Below are 14,349 nucleotides of genomic sequence, written 5' to 3'. Positions count from 1 at the left end.
TATCTATTTGTACATGTTGTAGCTCTTTGAATCAATATTATTACAGAAGTACAGCTTAAATAATCTACATTTTTGCCAGGCCTGCTGGCTTATTACATATTTCAGTTTTATATGCAAAGGTAACTGTAACATTTATATTGCATTAGTACTATAATAAAGAGAAAAACCTGAGGTTTTGCCTCTTTTTTTAAACCCATATTAAACCACAGCATAAAGCATAAGAGTTTGGAGAAACAAAGTCCACAGCATTCTAGGAAATAGCAAGGGTGTTAAGGCAAGGTTCAGTAACCTAAGTGTCTTTCCTGGAAGTCTTACCTGAACGAGGACTGACTGGGATTCGGCACTCCACTGGGAATGTGCTTAAGGCCAACAGAGTGAGTTTACAGACAGCTTAGGGAAGCTATGGGCTGCACAGTGGTTGATGCAGAGCAACACACAATAGGTAGCTCTATGCTTATTAATTTCAATTCAGTAATAGCTTTTTAATGCATGCATTGCTTGATGATTAGCAACAACCATTTTCCTTGAAGTCTACACTGACATTGTGCTTTAAAAATACCCTCAAGCCAAATTGATCACCGTCCATCTTGGGCTGTCTCTGGAGCACCTTTGGCTCTGGAGTGTGATTGTCTCCCTCCAAGTGTTTTCAGGATGGGGATAACTGGGTGGGAGGAAGTTTTGGTCATTTTTCTAGTCAGGCATTGCTGCATCTGTCCACAGTTACGGGGAGAAAGTAATTTTTTGAGGAAAAAAAAAAAGTATCTCTAGGCAGGAAAATAAATAGGCTGACTGGTTCACCTCCTGTTCTAGCCTTCAGCACAGCACCCTGTGTTTGAGGGGATTGATGGAAGGTTAAAGAGGCTAATTTGTTAACAGACGGTCAGCATGTTATTTCCAAGGACAGCCGCATCGCTGCTCTCAGGGATGCCTGTTTCCCAGTCCCATGCTGTGTCCATTAGACCACTGTGCTCCTGACCCTTTGCTGGGAAAGGTCTCAGGGTACTGCTGGCGTGAAAGCTGATGCCAAATCCCAACTGCGGCGGTAGCATTCTGCTCACCTAAATTCCACCTGCAGTTGCAATTGGATATGGCATTCTTCATTTCCGAGCCTGAACTCTTGTTTCTGTGTTACCATGCGCTGCTAAACAGCTGCTGTGCTCCTCCTCTCCCTCCTCTGTGCCCCTCCACTCCCTCCCCGCAGGTGGCTGCAGTTGATAATGTCTCATGTAGGATCAATCTTGGTCCCATTGAAGTTAGTGGGAATTGTGCCAGCATGTCCCAGATCTGGCTACACATCCAGCTGGTAAAGCACTTGCAGCTCCTGCAGGAGAAGAGGTGCTCTGCACAGCCTGGCTGATTAGCCACGTTCATTAGCAGAGGCGGGTGTCAGAGAGAGAGAAAGAACGAGAGAAATCCTTCAGCTTCCTTCTGACACCACAGGCTCGGCAAGAGCTTGAATGCAGCCCTGCATTGTGCGCGGTCAAGGAAACAAAAGCTAATTAAGCTGAAATCTGTCATTTTCTCTGTAAGAGTTTAGCAGGGTCAGACTTCAAGACAATTAGTGATGAGTCTCGGGAAGATGCACACAGGCTCTTCTGTAGCTGCTCAGAAACATTTCCAGTGCTGATTGGCTTCCTGAGCTCCCCCTGCTTCACTTCTTTTCCACGTGTGATGCCTCTTTTCAGGCCCTCGGAATCCAGGAGGGCTGTTAGCTGAGGAAATCTGTGCTTAAAGTAAGAGCTGTGAGGTAAAATCCGGCCCTTCATGATTCAAATGGCAGGAAGTGTTCTGGGACGTGCTCACACACAAAGTCCATGTGTACTGTGAAAGCAAGCTAACAGGCTGTTCATAATCATTTATATTTCTGCAGTGTAAAACATAGTTCAGGGGATACTTAGGGGTTCATATATTTTGCACCACTGCGTCCACATAGTTACTGTGCAGAGTAACAAGGGATAGTGTTGCAGAATTGAGAGAATCTGCAGTTCCCAAGCACATTTCTGCAGGAATGCTTATCAAATACTGAACAAAAATACACACCAGCTTAGACAGGACAATTTATGAATTGCTAATATACTGTATCTCCCTCCCTGGTTTTGCTTTAAATTCTTTATAACAATTTGTAACTGAACATATAAACGGAAAAAGTTAGCAAGCAGTTTTAAGAGTTGCTAGATGAAACTGAAGTGTTGTTAGGACAGGAAATGACAAATCTTGACTCTTTAGCCAAAGTTTGATTCTTTCCCTTGCAATAAAAGTGTTAATGGCTATCCTTCTTAACATCTTCCAGTGTTGCAATTACATTTCATTACAATTACATCTTCCAGTGTTAGGTGCACTTCCACATGAAGAAAAGAGCAAGCTGCTTTTCTCTGCTTTTCTCGTGGTTAGGTGGGATTCTTAACTTTCTCCCAAGAAAATTTGGCTGGTTTTTTATTCCTTCATGAAGAAAACAACTATAAACACTCCGTGTTTGGACTTTATCTACTAACACATACTAGACTTGCTTGTCTCTGTGGATGGATCAATGTCAAGAATTTCAAGTTGAGCACAGGTGTTGGCATGGGCAGCACTGAAACTGTTGTTTTAACTTTGGAAGTTGACAGCTTGGGCACATAGGAGGCTTTTAAAAACACTCACATGAGAGTCATTGTAATTAAGGTTTATTAGTTAAAGAAGCAAAATCTTTTGTTATTAAATCAAAGTAATATACATTTTGGGTGATGCTGCCATACAGGGAAGATGGGTAGCAGAATGAAATTGTTGCTGTCCTTCAAGAAAAAGCCCTCAGATGTCAACAGCTAAGGTAAACTGCTCCATTTCCCAAAGCACAGCGGTGAATTGAAGACTTTAGAAGAAAAGTTTTCCAGATTAGTAATAGGAAAGTTGAGGGAAATACTCCTTTAATGAAGAAAAGACTAGAAATTCTGTGTTTCTTAATCTGATGCAAGTCAGATATTTGCTGCCAGGTCAGCAAATCGTAATCATATTCTCATGGAATGTACTTTTAGTAAAGTATGTTGCATGGAACTGGCTGTGCTGATTTCAGTTGGGGCATATTGCACCTTTCACTTCATATTATTGTTTTTGTAAAAAATAGTAGAACAACAGGAACAGGCAACAATCAGTCTCCATCTGCATATTGTTTTCTTTGTATCTTTCCACCTGGTAAGTATTTTTACTTCTTGTTATATTTTTCTCTTACTTGTTTCTGAGGAGATGTCATAGTCTCACTTGGGGTATATTTCAGTGGGCATTCCTTATTACAGGACTTAAAACAGGTTGAAGGGGGTAACAATGTTTTCACTTAATAATATCTAAACTCCATTTTGTAGATGTGCCTTTATCTCAGGAATTCATAATTCACTTGTTGCATATTTCATCTTCCCTCTTTTTCCATGTCACTAAAATGGCCTGTGAAGGTCCTCTTTGTCAAATGAAAACACTCTGGAATGTGAGTGGTAGGAAGCACATACTTTTTTATGCACCAATGCAACTCCATTCTGTTCTTGTTTAAAGAATTTTTTCATCATGAGTGTTCTTGTCCTTTTTCTCCACACACAACACTAAAACTTATGGGTTTTATTTTCTAGCTTTTGTTGTTTGTGATATATGTTCTGCTTTTGTTTAGACTGGAAGGAGACCTTTTTTATTCATAACAGAATGTAGGATTACATTCACGTATAGAAGTTATTTGAAAGAGGAAAACAATACTAAGAAACTGAGGAAATTTCAGACATAACATGAGAAGCACATTGTTTTGGGCAATGTGCAACCAGTTGGTTAAATGAAGCGACAGGATCTCAAAGACAAGGAAAGTATGTGTGGAAGGCAGCTGCATGTCTCATACTATGTTACATTGGGCATACACCATGGTTTTTCAAAGATTAATCTTTTCATTGGCATAATACATTTAATCACAAATCTGAACTTTGGCTGAGGCACAAATACAAATAATTACAATAACAGGAGCAGTTTTAGGAACATAGTCACAGCAATATATGTGTTAGGAAAGTTGAGAAGGTTTAAGATTTAGTGTCCTTGGACAGTGATTTGATATATGATACTTGCAGGAGAGAGAAATCAAAATTGTGGACCCTTGATCATAGCTTTTGGGGAACAATAAGAGATAATCTGTGATGTACTTTTAATGACAAATCCTAAAATAGATTAGGACAAGGTAAATCTTAAACCAGCTGAATGACCAAGACTGTGTTGCAATGAGTGTCATAAGCATTAGTGTTTCAAGGGTGGCAGAATGGATAAAAAAATTTAGCACTGGAATGAAAATTATAGATTCTTTTTTTCTTTTCTCTTGATAAAGAACTAATGGAAATTATAATGCATTTTTTGGTTCATATTATATGGGGGAAAATACATCTGTGAATGTGCCAAGTGTCTGTTCAAAATAAGAAATAAGATATACAGATGTTGAGTATTTGGCCTGTGTCTTTGTAGATATTGTTGCAGAAGCCCATTATTTAAAAGGAAAAAATAAAAAATCTTTCAAAGCCTTTTCTGAGATGCTGTTTTACAGGCCATACACAAGGATCTTATTTTATTACAAAAGATATTCTATCAAAGGCTATTGGCAAAAGCCATCATTATCTGGCTGTGTCATTTGTAGCTTTACTTCCTATTGAAATATGGGATCCATCTGCTCACTGATCACAGGATAACAGCCGTCATTCCCACTTGCTTATCATAAATGATATATCTGAAAGTACCAGAAATGTGATGGAGTACAATCCCAACCCCTGGTCAGTTTCTTAAATCATTCACAGTTAGCTTAATTTAGGCCAGGCTGATATGCCTCCAGCATATTGACTGAATTCCAGCCTCAATAAATTCAGTTTGATCCACTTGAAATTTCCAAGACATGCCTAAAATTCCCATCCTCCTTTATTTTTTTTTGGTAATAGCCTATTTGCATTGGTGCTCCATTCTGGTGCTGTGTTGGTACATGTGAATCTGGCCCGTGTTTTAGCTGTAAAGACTACTTTGTTTAGTCTTAAAATGAGTGTGTCACAGAGTTTGAAGAATCATAGCTATGAAATCTGGCACACTAAGCACTGAATCCATCACTAAATAGCTACATGGAAGTTGGTCACAGACTAAAAGGACTTGAATCTCACTAAAAGTGTAAGTTATTTCTTGTTGCTATGTTGATCTGTTATCAAATTCCAAGATGCCTGTACATAACATTTTCTAAATAAGAAAACTTTATTAAGAGTTTGGCTTGAGAATGTGGAGTCAGCACCAAAAATCTAATCTTTTAAACTCTGATTAGTAGGAGTGATATAGTACACAGCCAGAATTCAAACTGCAAGCAGGAAAGTTTCCCAATCCCTGGTGTGATTCACAGGTTATCTGAAACTTCATCCTATAAATGGATCTCATTCAACAGCCATTAAGTCTCTATCCTTCTCCCCAACCACTTGTCCAACCTTATAAATATCCTAATCTCCCAGAATTTAAACTGGTGTTTTGGAGCTTTGCAGAATCTTTTGGATTTACCTGTCACCAGCTTTGCTTCTGTTAACTGCTATCAATATAGATTTATTTGCTCTGCTTGGCCAAAATGGTTATTCAAATTTTTTTTCACTCCAAAACCTTCTCCTGATGAACCCACCCCTGAGGTGGTAGTGAACATTATTTATGCATGAGTAACACAGAAATCTGCTGCGAATGGCCAAGTGCTGCTGCCTGTGGTTCCCTGTTAACTGCACATGACCAGTGATCTCTCAAGCTCCCTACCAAAATTGCCTAAACCACGTGTTGAGGACAAATGACTAAAGAAATGTCCTTTTATTATTCAAAATTCTTTTCAAATTAATTGTTTGAAGTGATTTAAGAGAGCATGCAAGATACAGTATACCTGGAGCCCCTATCTAAAAGAACATTCTTCTTCCACCTTAAGGCAGTATGTGTCAGCAAAGTACAGAATTATTTCTGCTACTGAGAGATTGCTGCTTGGTGCATTCATTTAACACATAATGCAGCACATGGGCATGATCATAAATCCATTTTACTTGAAAATGGAAAAAAAGCCCCAGAGCTGCACATCTATTCCATGTGACTTGACCAAAGACACTCTTGGACTGCAGAACTTCAGAATCCCATTTTGCTGTCTGACCTGCACTAATAGGACTCTATTAAGTCAGTTGTCTTCTTGAAATCTTTTGACCTCTCCATGATTAGTTACGAGATGATGTAAGTGGCTTTGAAAAAATGGGTTATAAGTCACAATCTGACATTATTCCTCACTAAGAAGCTTCTGCATCAGAAAATAGTTCAAATGAGGCAGTTTGTCTCCTGTAGCAGCATTGGAAAAGGTTTGGGCAAATTTCTGCTGAACTTAATCCTGGAGTTGGCATTGTTACTTCACAAACTGTAGATACATCCAATTTTTAGTTTGAAAGCTTCAAATCGAACCATGTAGCCAGAAATTTTTTTTAAAAAAATATTTCGTGCCAATTACTTACAAATATTTGCTAACAATTTAAATTTGTGACTCATCCTATAGAAGAATTTTTAAATGTAGTGTGTTTCATTATTCCGTTGTTTTAAATGTCAAGAAGTATAAAAATAAAACATCTTCTGTCTTGCCTGGGATGAGCTGGGGAAGAAAATGACAAAAACTGAGCTTTCATTTGCTGATCAAAATGTAGCTTTCTCTGAAGCACTTTTTCATGTGTTTGTTTATTTTTTCCTAAAAGCAGTGATTTAGTATTGAACACAGAATATTTCTATTTGCTTTGGAGTGCAAGAATAAGAATCCAGTGGAATGATTTGTTGATTTGCATTAAGACATTGCCACAAACTGTGAATTCAGTGCTTCCAGGGAGTCTGACTTCAAAGAAAAGATTTTCAGAACCATGGCATTAAGAAATTGCTAGCATGATCATGGGGATTTGACAGAAATACTTTCCTTTTTCTTACTTCCAGCTAGAAAAACATGGCTAAGCATCATTCCAACTCTTTGTGGAAACAGATGGTTTGTGATAGGGAAAGACTATTTCAGACTGAAATATGCTCACTTTTTTCCTTATCATTCTTATCATTTTTGCCAACTGTCCTTCATTATAGTAATTTGTGTGCATATTTTCTATGGAGTCTTCTTTCAAAAACATAACCCAGACCTTTAACATTTTCTATGCTTCTGTGCTGAATCAAATCTAACCTGGGTCAGCAAAGGAAAGGTGCTTGTATTTTCTGTGTGTGCATTTTGCCACCCTGTTCATATAATTTTAAAAATCCAGTTAAATCCATACAGGCTGGTTTCATTTGTGCATTTAACCTCTGCAAAGGTAAGACCAATAAAGATTATATCCAACTGTCACTGTGTTAGATCAAAATCTCAGGCTAAACATATGGTACAGAAAGGTTTGGGTATATAACCCTGGTATCTGGATTTGTGGCGTAGAATTTCTGCTCTTACTTGGTAAAAGATGTGACTGTCAACAGTGCAATTTTCTCAGCTTATGTAGCTGTGAGTCTGGAGGGGTGGTATATCAGTAAATATTATAAATAGAAGACCAGGCTTTAGTGTGTACTCTTTCCAAATGTCCACCAGTAACAGCGAATAATTTAGTAATTGCACATGTCTTTATCCAATACAGAGCAATTTCACTAATCCCTACTATCCTTGCAGGATAAATGGTTGTTGACAGAAGAAGCCTTTTTGTTGTTTGTTTTCTGTAGGATAGTATGGAACTGTAAAGTGCATTTCTAATGAGTTCTTTTTACTAAACCCCTCAATTGCTAGAGAACAATATCAGGATGAGTGGCTTATCAATTTAGTATGGCAATTCCTACAAGGATAAGAATCTTCCTTGAGTGAGTTATACAAAAAATTTTAAAAATAAATCTTCAAATGATACTTTTGAATTTATTTAAACATCCTCCTTTCTTCTGTCTTCTTTACCAAAATCCAGCACTTTGGCTATAATGACAATGAAATAGAAAAAACTAAGAAACAGATCAGGTAAAAACATGGAAGCAGAAGAAAATCAAAAATATTTTTTGCTTAAGGTTTTTTTTTTTTTTTTCCTATGCAGGATTTTACCCTGGATTTCTGCTCTCTAGTAAGTTTCTTGAGTGGGGAGGAATTGGGGGAGAAAGAAAGTACTACAACTCAGTAAGGTACTCAGAAACACAGTATTTCAGAGGAATAAATGGAAAATTCTGGTTCCAAAAGGAGTAAAATTCAAAATTCATTATATTTATCTGTCATTATAAATAGCAAAATCTTTCCATTACTGATATATGTATGGCTTTCCAGGCTGATTTTTATAACAAGAGAAAGCTGTTTAGTTGAGGATAGTTAATCTCACTCACAGATTTTTTTATAGATCACAGGCAGAGCTTTTTTTCATAATTCATGTTATTAATGTAGATTCCATCTTCCACTGTGAACTTATACTAAGCTGAGTAACTATTTAGATAACCCTCAAAGGCAATATTTTCCTGCAGACGTTTGACTATTGTGGAATGAATCATTAAAGCAATTTACTTTAGCAAAAAGAAAAAAAAATAAAGACTATTTCTGAAAGAGAAGAAGTTTTCATTCCCATGCTGTTTCAGAATTTATTTGCCTATTATGATTCCATAATAACTTAACGGGTCCCATTCCATTCCTGATTCATCCAATAACTTCTTTGAAAGTTGGAAAGCTAATTGCAAAAGTGATTATTTATTATATCTGAGTGCTTTATTCAGGGGGCCCATTAAAAGCATAAACACTGGGGACAGAGAAAGGTTACAACTGTTTTAATGAAAAGAAACATATGAAAGTTTTATACAAATATCACTCCTATACTTGTCCACATTTTAAATAAAAACTTCTAAGGGAAATAATGTTTTCCTTCAGAGTACCCAGAATGTTCTATTCTAACCAAGCCTGATTATTTTACTCCCAATATAGCTATTCCACTTTACTTGAAAGTGTTATTTTTAAGATTTTCTTGTGGTATTCCTAAAATCAAATGTTTTCTTAAAGCCATGATGTTCAGTGAAGTAATGAGCATTTTAGCTTGTACTTTAAAAAAAGAGAGAAGGGCCTCAAAACACACTACTTCATCTTCAAGTGATTTTTGTTTGGTTTGTGGTTTGGCCTTCTGTTTTTAAAGAATCATGGCACTGTTAAATCAATGTGGTTACTGTCTGGGATCAGAATATTTTACATTTGCACTGTTATCAATCTGCTTTTAGATGAATATGGCACCTCTGAAGGCCAGCAGGACAAATGACATTCTACACCATCTGCTGTTCCCTTGGACAGACTGGATCATCCAGAAGTATTTTATTTATCATCAGAGCCATGATTCATTTGTGAAATGATGAACTGTTAAAAATGATGTGTTTTACTTTCAAATGTTTCATTTTTTTCATGGTGTTTAAAAACCCAAACCAAAACAACCCTTAGGTTCTCATGCCAATTGCTCACAGATAGGCAACACTTTTGATTAGTTTTTTGTTGTCAAAATATGATATTTTGTTAAGACAAAAAAGCCTTGCTATTCAGTTTCAAATTATTTCAGTTTTAGTTTCACAAAATATGATTTTGTATGGAAAGAGGATTTTTTTTGGAGAAAATAAAGTAGAGGTCTGTTAAACCCTCCTTTCTTTCTGCATATTGGTCTTATGGGTTAATGCACAATGACACTGAGGAGGGATGAGACCTCAGTTTAATCCATCTGCAAGTGACAGATTTTGTATGTGTGCAGAGCCAAAAAGACGGTTTGGAAATCTGAATATTTCATATCCTATGCCCTATGTGCACATTAAATTCAGACTAACATTTGAAATCATCCTTTGGGACAAGGTCATAAAGATTTAATTTCCAAAGTGTTGTTTTCATACAACTTGGAGTTTTGCAGCTTCTGTGAAGCATTGTTTTCCTTTCTAATGTAGAATAAACTGTCGTGAACAGTACCATGAGAGGTCATTTCAATCTCCCATATAGACCTAGTCCTGAATATTTTCTACCCTCGCTGGAACCAATTGTATTTTGGGGTATTCAGTGACTCTAATGTATTTTTATAGTGAATTAATATTTCCCTAATAGATACAAACATGCCAGTGCAGTTTACTACATTTTTCTTCAGTTTAAATAGCACTCTAATTTTTATATCACTTGCTGTTCTAACCCATGGCATTTTTCTCTTCTTTCTTTTGTTTCCCAGCCTTTGGACAATACAGAACCTGAGACATTGTATGAACCAGTCATTATTTTATTTTGCAATGCCAGGTTTCTGTTGTGCCAATAGATGGGAGTGGAGGGCATGTGTAGACAGTGAGGGAATAGAAACTTCTGTGGATGGGCTGGGGAGGACAAGGATGTTGCCTGAGGACAAAGACAAGGACATCCTTGAAATTGTGAGGCAACCCATCCTTTCAGCACATCTAAGTGTTTTATGTTACATCCCTCAGGCTACATCTGAGAAATAGTCAAGACTATGGCATGTAATGCCAGTATGATCAGAACAAGAATCCACATCTGGAATGTAGATGGCCTCCTGCAGAGTTAGGTAGCCCAGACATCTGTATCAGGATACATCCCAGAGCAAAAACATACCCTTACATAGGGAACAGTGCAATGTCTTGACCTTGAAAACATTCATTATGGTTGGAGAGGGATTTTTTTAGACAGCGTGTTCTTACCAACCCTAATTTTTAGTTGATGGGTAGGCCAGGGGATAGATTGTGTTTGATGTGGGGAAGAGGAAACCATGGCAAAACTCTCCCCTGAGCTCCTCCTGGGAGAGCAGAAATGAATTGCATGTGAGTGATGTTAGTTACTCAATGAATAATTGGAAGGGCTTCAGATACAGCAGCGATGAGAGCACTGTAAGAACCCATGGAGAGTGTAATCATGAAGGTAACAAAAGATGGGGGGGGTGTTCAGCTTCAGAGCAACATGCCAACAATATGATATAAGATGTTAAACTGGCTAAAATATCAACAGATCAAACTGAGCAAGGCTTAGACATAATGTCATCCTTCAAACTGCAGATTTGGGACTGAATTTACACTTAACAGTTTGAGACTCTTCCCACTGAAGTCTGTGGCAAGCTGCCAGCTGACCTCAGTGGGAACAGACTTAGGCCAGAAGCTACTGTGCAAGTAGAATTCACAAAGTGCTGAATCGATGCATTAGAAATAAAATTCACAGTTTCCGTGCCAGAGGAAAGAGAGAAGAGCAGGGAGAAACCCACAAATATCTAAACCAAAAGATAAAGATCAAAATACAATCCAGGATGGAGAGGCACCAGGTAGTTGCAGAACATAAAGTAATAAAAGATGGACTAGAGAAAGAGACTGAAACCAGCACCAACATCTACTTGTAAGAGAAGGTTCTGGTTCTCCAGCCAGTCAAGTGGGACAGCAAAGGTGTTCTGGCTGCTGGCAGTGGAAATGAGATGCTGGAGCAGCCCTGCAGAGAAGAGGTTCAATGGAATATAAAACAAATTGTACTTATTTCTGTTAGTGTGGGCATGATTGAGAATTAAAAATATCCTGATTTGGTGGGGAACTCTTTACTCTTGCGGACACTGAGGTTAGGCATAAAAATCAGATTCAAATTCTGAATAAAAGATCTGCCTAACTGAAAGGAAGGATAGAGCAATGCAGGTTTGAAACTATAATACTGAAGAAAACACTAATATAAAAAAGAAAGCATAATTCCCTTTTTTTAAGGAAGAAAAAAGTGCTAATGTAAATTAGAGCTCCTTCACTGATGTCAGCTAATGCTGACCTGCACTTGGGGGAAGTCAGTAATGATAGAAACAACCTCATAGCTCTGACCAAACAACAATTGACATGTAATGTGATTTGATTGAACAGTTAAATTAAAATGTCACATTACCGACAACCTATGCCTCTCTGAATGAATGCATTAGGAAATTGTCACAATGGATCTGCCTTGGAACATGGCACAACAAATGGAAATCACCAGAAATGGAAATCACCAAGGACACTGCCATTGTTGTCACTAATTCCAGGCATTAACTTCTCGACTTTGATGTGTGTTTGAGCTCTTCAGCCTATTAGCTTCCATTTCCTTCAAGTGCCCAAGCATTCCTAACAGCAGCTTTTCATGGAAATCTCCCTGGAATGTGTGATCACTGGAGCACGGATCACCCATCACTGGAGCATGTAATGGGGATGCCAGAGCTAGTGGTGATCCACACTGTCCCTGCTGGGACTCCAGGATGCCACAAGGTTATCAGCTCTGGCAGCACAACCATGACAGCTTTATTCACTCCATTATGGGGGCCAAAGTCTTTGGTCTGGATCTCCTCTTTCATCAGAAGTGGGATAGCATAGAATTTTGCCTACATAGAAACCACATGTTCTTACTGAGCTATTTTTATTAGCAACCAAAATTACTAGCTGTTTGTGTTGTTACTTTTGAACTTTGTTTTAGAAGAAAGTTTGTCAGCATTTTTGGTACAGAAGATTGAAAAAATATGGTGAATTCAATATAAAAGCAATTAGTTCATAGAGAATGCTTAATTTCTAAGGTATACACTTACATAAGGTAAGACATTCATGTTAACCTGAGACATACACAAACCTCACTTTTGTGAGGTTAACATATACATCTGAGATCAAATGTCTCAGTGACTTGAAAAATAAAAGTTTTTCTTTGAAACCAATGCTTTTATGTTTTTCATGCTTAATTTTCAATACTATTTTTTTGATACTTAGGACAGCACAAATCTGTCATATGCATTCATTAGAAAAATATTTCATTTTTTTTCTACCTGAATCTAGGTGTGACAAGCAATAGCAGAAACCTCATCAACAGAGTTTGTTCTTTGGAGGTGAACTAAATCTTACAGGCTTCAAATTTGTCTGTGACTGGCTTCAATGGACTGGGTTTTTTTTGCCATTTATCAGTTTTTGTGGAGAAAAAAGCATAGTTGGGTTTTCTACATTTTGGATGAGCTACTGTCAGTTGAAACTGTGGGACATTTCTATAGTTATTGGAATATCAAATCTGTCTTTATAAATCTGAATACAGAAACATGATGGACATCTATAAGAACAGCAGATAACAAGAGGAAGGATCAGAGGCTTAACCAATTGCTCCCTGATTTCAAACTGAGAACCAGCAGAAATAATCATTTTGGCATCAGACAGGAAAAGTCAAAGGTCAGGATTTAATGCCATCACAGAAGGATTCTTCAAATAAGCCAAGCAGGTGCTTACTAAAGCATGATTATTTGTTGTTTTTAGGGATTCAGAGAAAAGCATGATGAGAATGGGAATGCAAGGTCTCTGTGTAAAAACAGGGAGAACTCTCTTATCTGGAAAATCTTTCCCACAATAAGTTTTTACTTGAAAAATTCCATAGCAAGTAGGTGAATAGGCTTCTCCTCTTTCCTACTTTTTTTATCCTCAGTTAATAAGATTTGCATTTAAAGCATTTTCCTTTTTACAATGAGATGCAAACCAGTGTCCTACTTCTCTGAAAGGTGGATATGTTGTTGAACAGGAACACAAAAATTGCTCAAGCTCCAGCTTTTCAGATCAGAAACAATGTCTTAGTTTTTTTCCAGCACAGAATACCAAATGTGACTCCAATTTCCAAGGATGTTCTGCTGCAGAACACCAGCAAAACTTGGCAGCACTGGTATGCCCCAACACAAGCAGGTGCCTATTTGTGCAGTCCTGCTTCTTATCAGTCAACACATCAGTGACAAGTTGAATGGAATCTTGGATGAAGTTCCTGGATGTACAGATCTGTGCTTTGGATGCTGGTTTCCACAGGACCTCAGAATCTCAGTTGTTAAGTTGACAATATGAACAAATAGTCACCTTTTGTAAGTCCTCTAAGTATCCACATTCTATTGATAGTTGAAATGTGAGCTTGCTACATCTGCTTAATTCAAAAAACCTATCAATTCAAAAAATGTGCTATCACACATTCCTCAACAGCTCCCAACATATTTATCTGTCAGAACTACTGGGAGAAATAGAACAGAAGGGAGGAAATAAACAGTTCATGCAGTACAATTCACCTGTGTCTGATATCAGTCCTCCTTCTGGCTTTTGAATAAAAATAAAGCAGCCCTACAGATATGCCGTTGTTTGAGGGTTAGGGGTAATGAGAAAGCAGGTCTAGCTCAGGTTAAAAAGGGTTGGAGTATTAAGCATCAAATCTGATACTGAAACACTGTTGTTCAGTGATGAAACTTTGCATATGAATTATTTATGCAGTTACCTCTCATTCCACAGGGTGTTTAGGAGGGAGGGGTGGGATTGGCGTAACCTCAGACTGCTTCTGCAGGACAGGATAAACTTTTGAGGTCAGAGTAAAAAGCTTTGCTCAAGCTGTTG

The sequence above is a fragment of the Zosterops lateralis genome (assembly GCF_965231275.1).
Source record: "Zosterops lateralis genome assembly, chromosome: 4".
NCBI lineage: Eukaryota > Metazoa > Chordata > Aves > Passeriformes > Zosteropidae > Zosterops > Zosterops lateralis.
Note: the sequence above shows the minus strand (reverse complement) of the source record.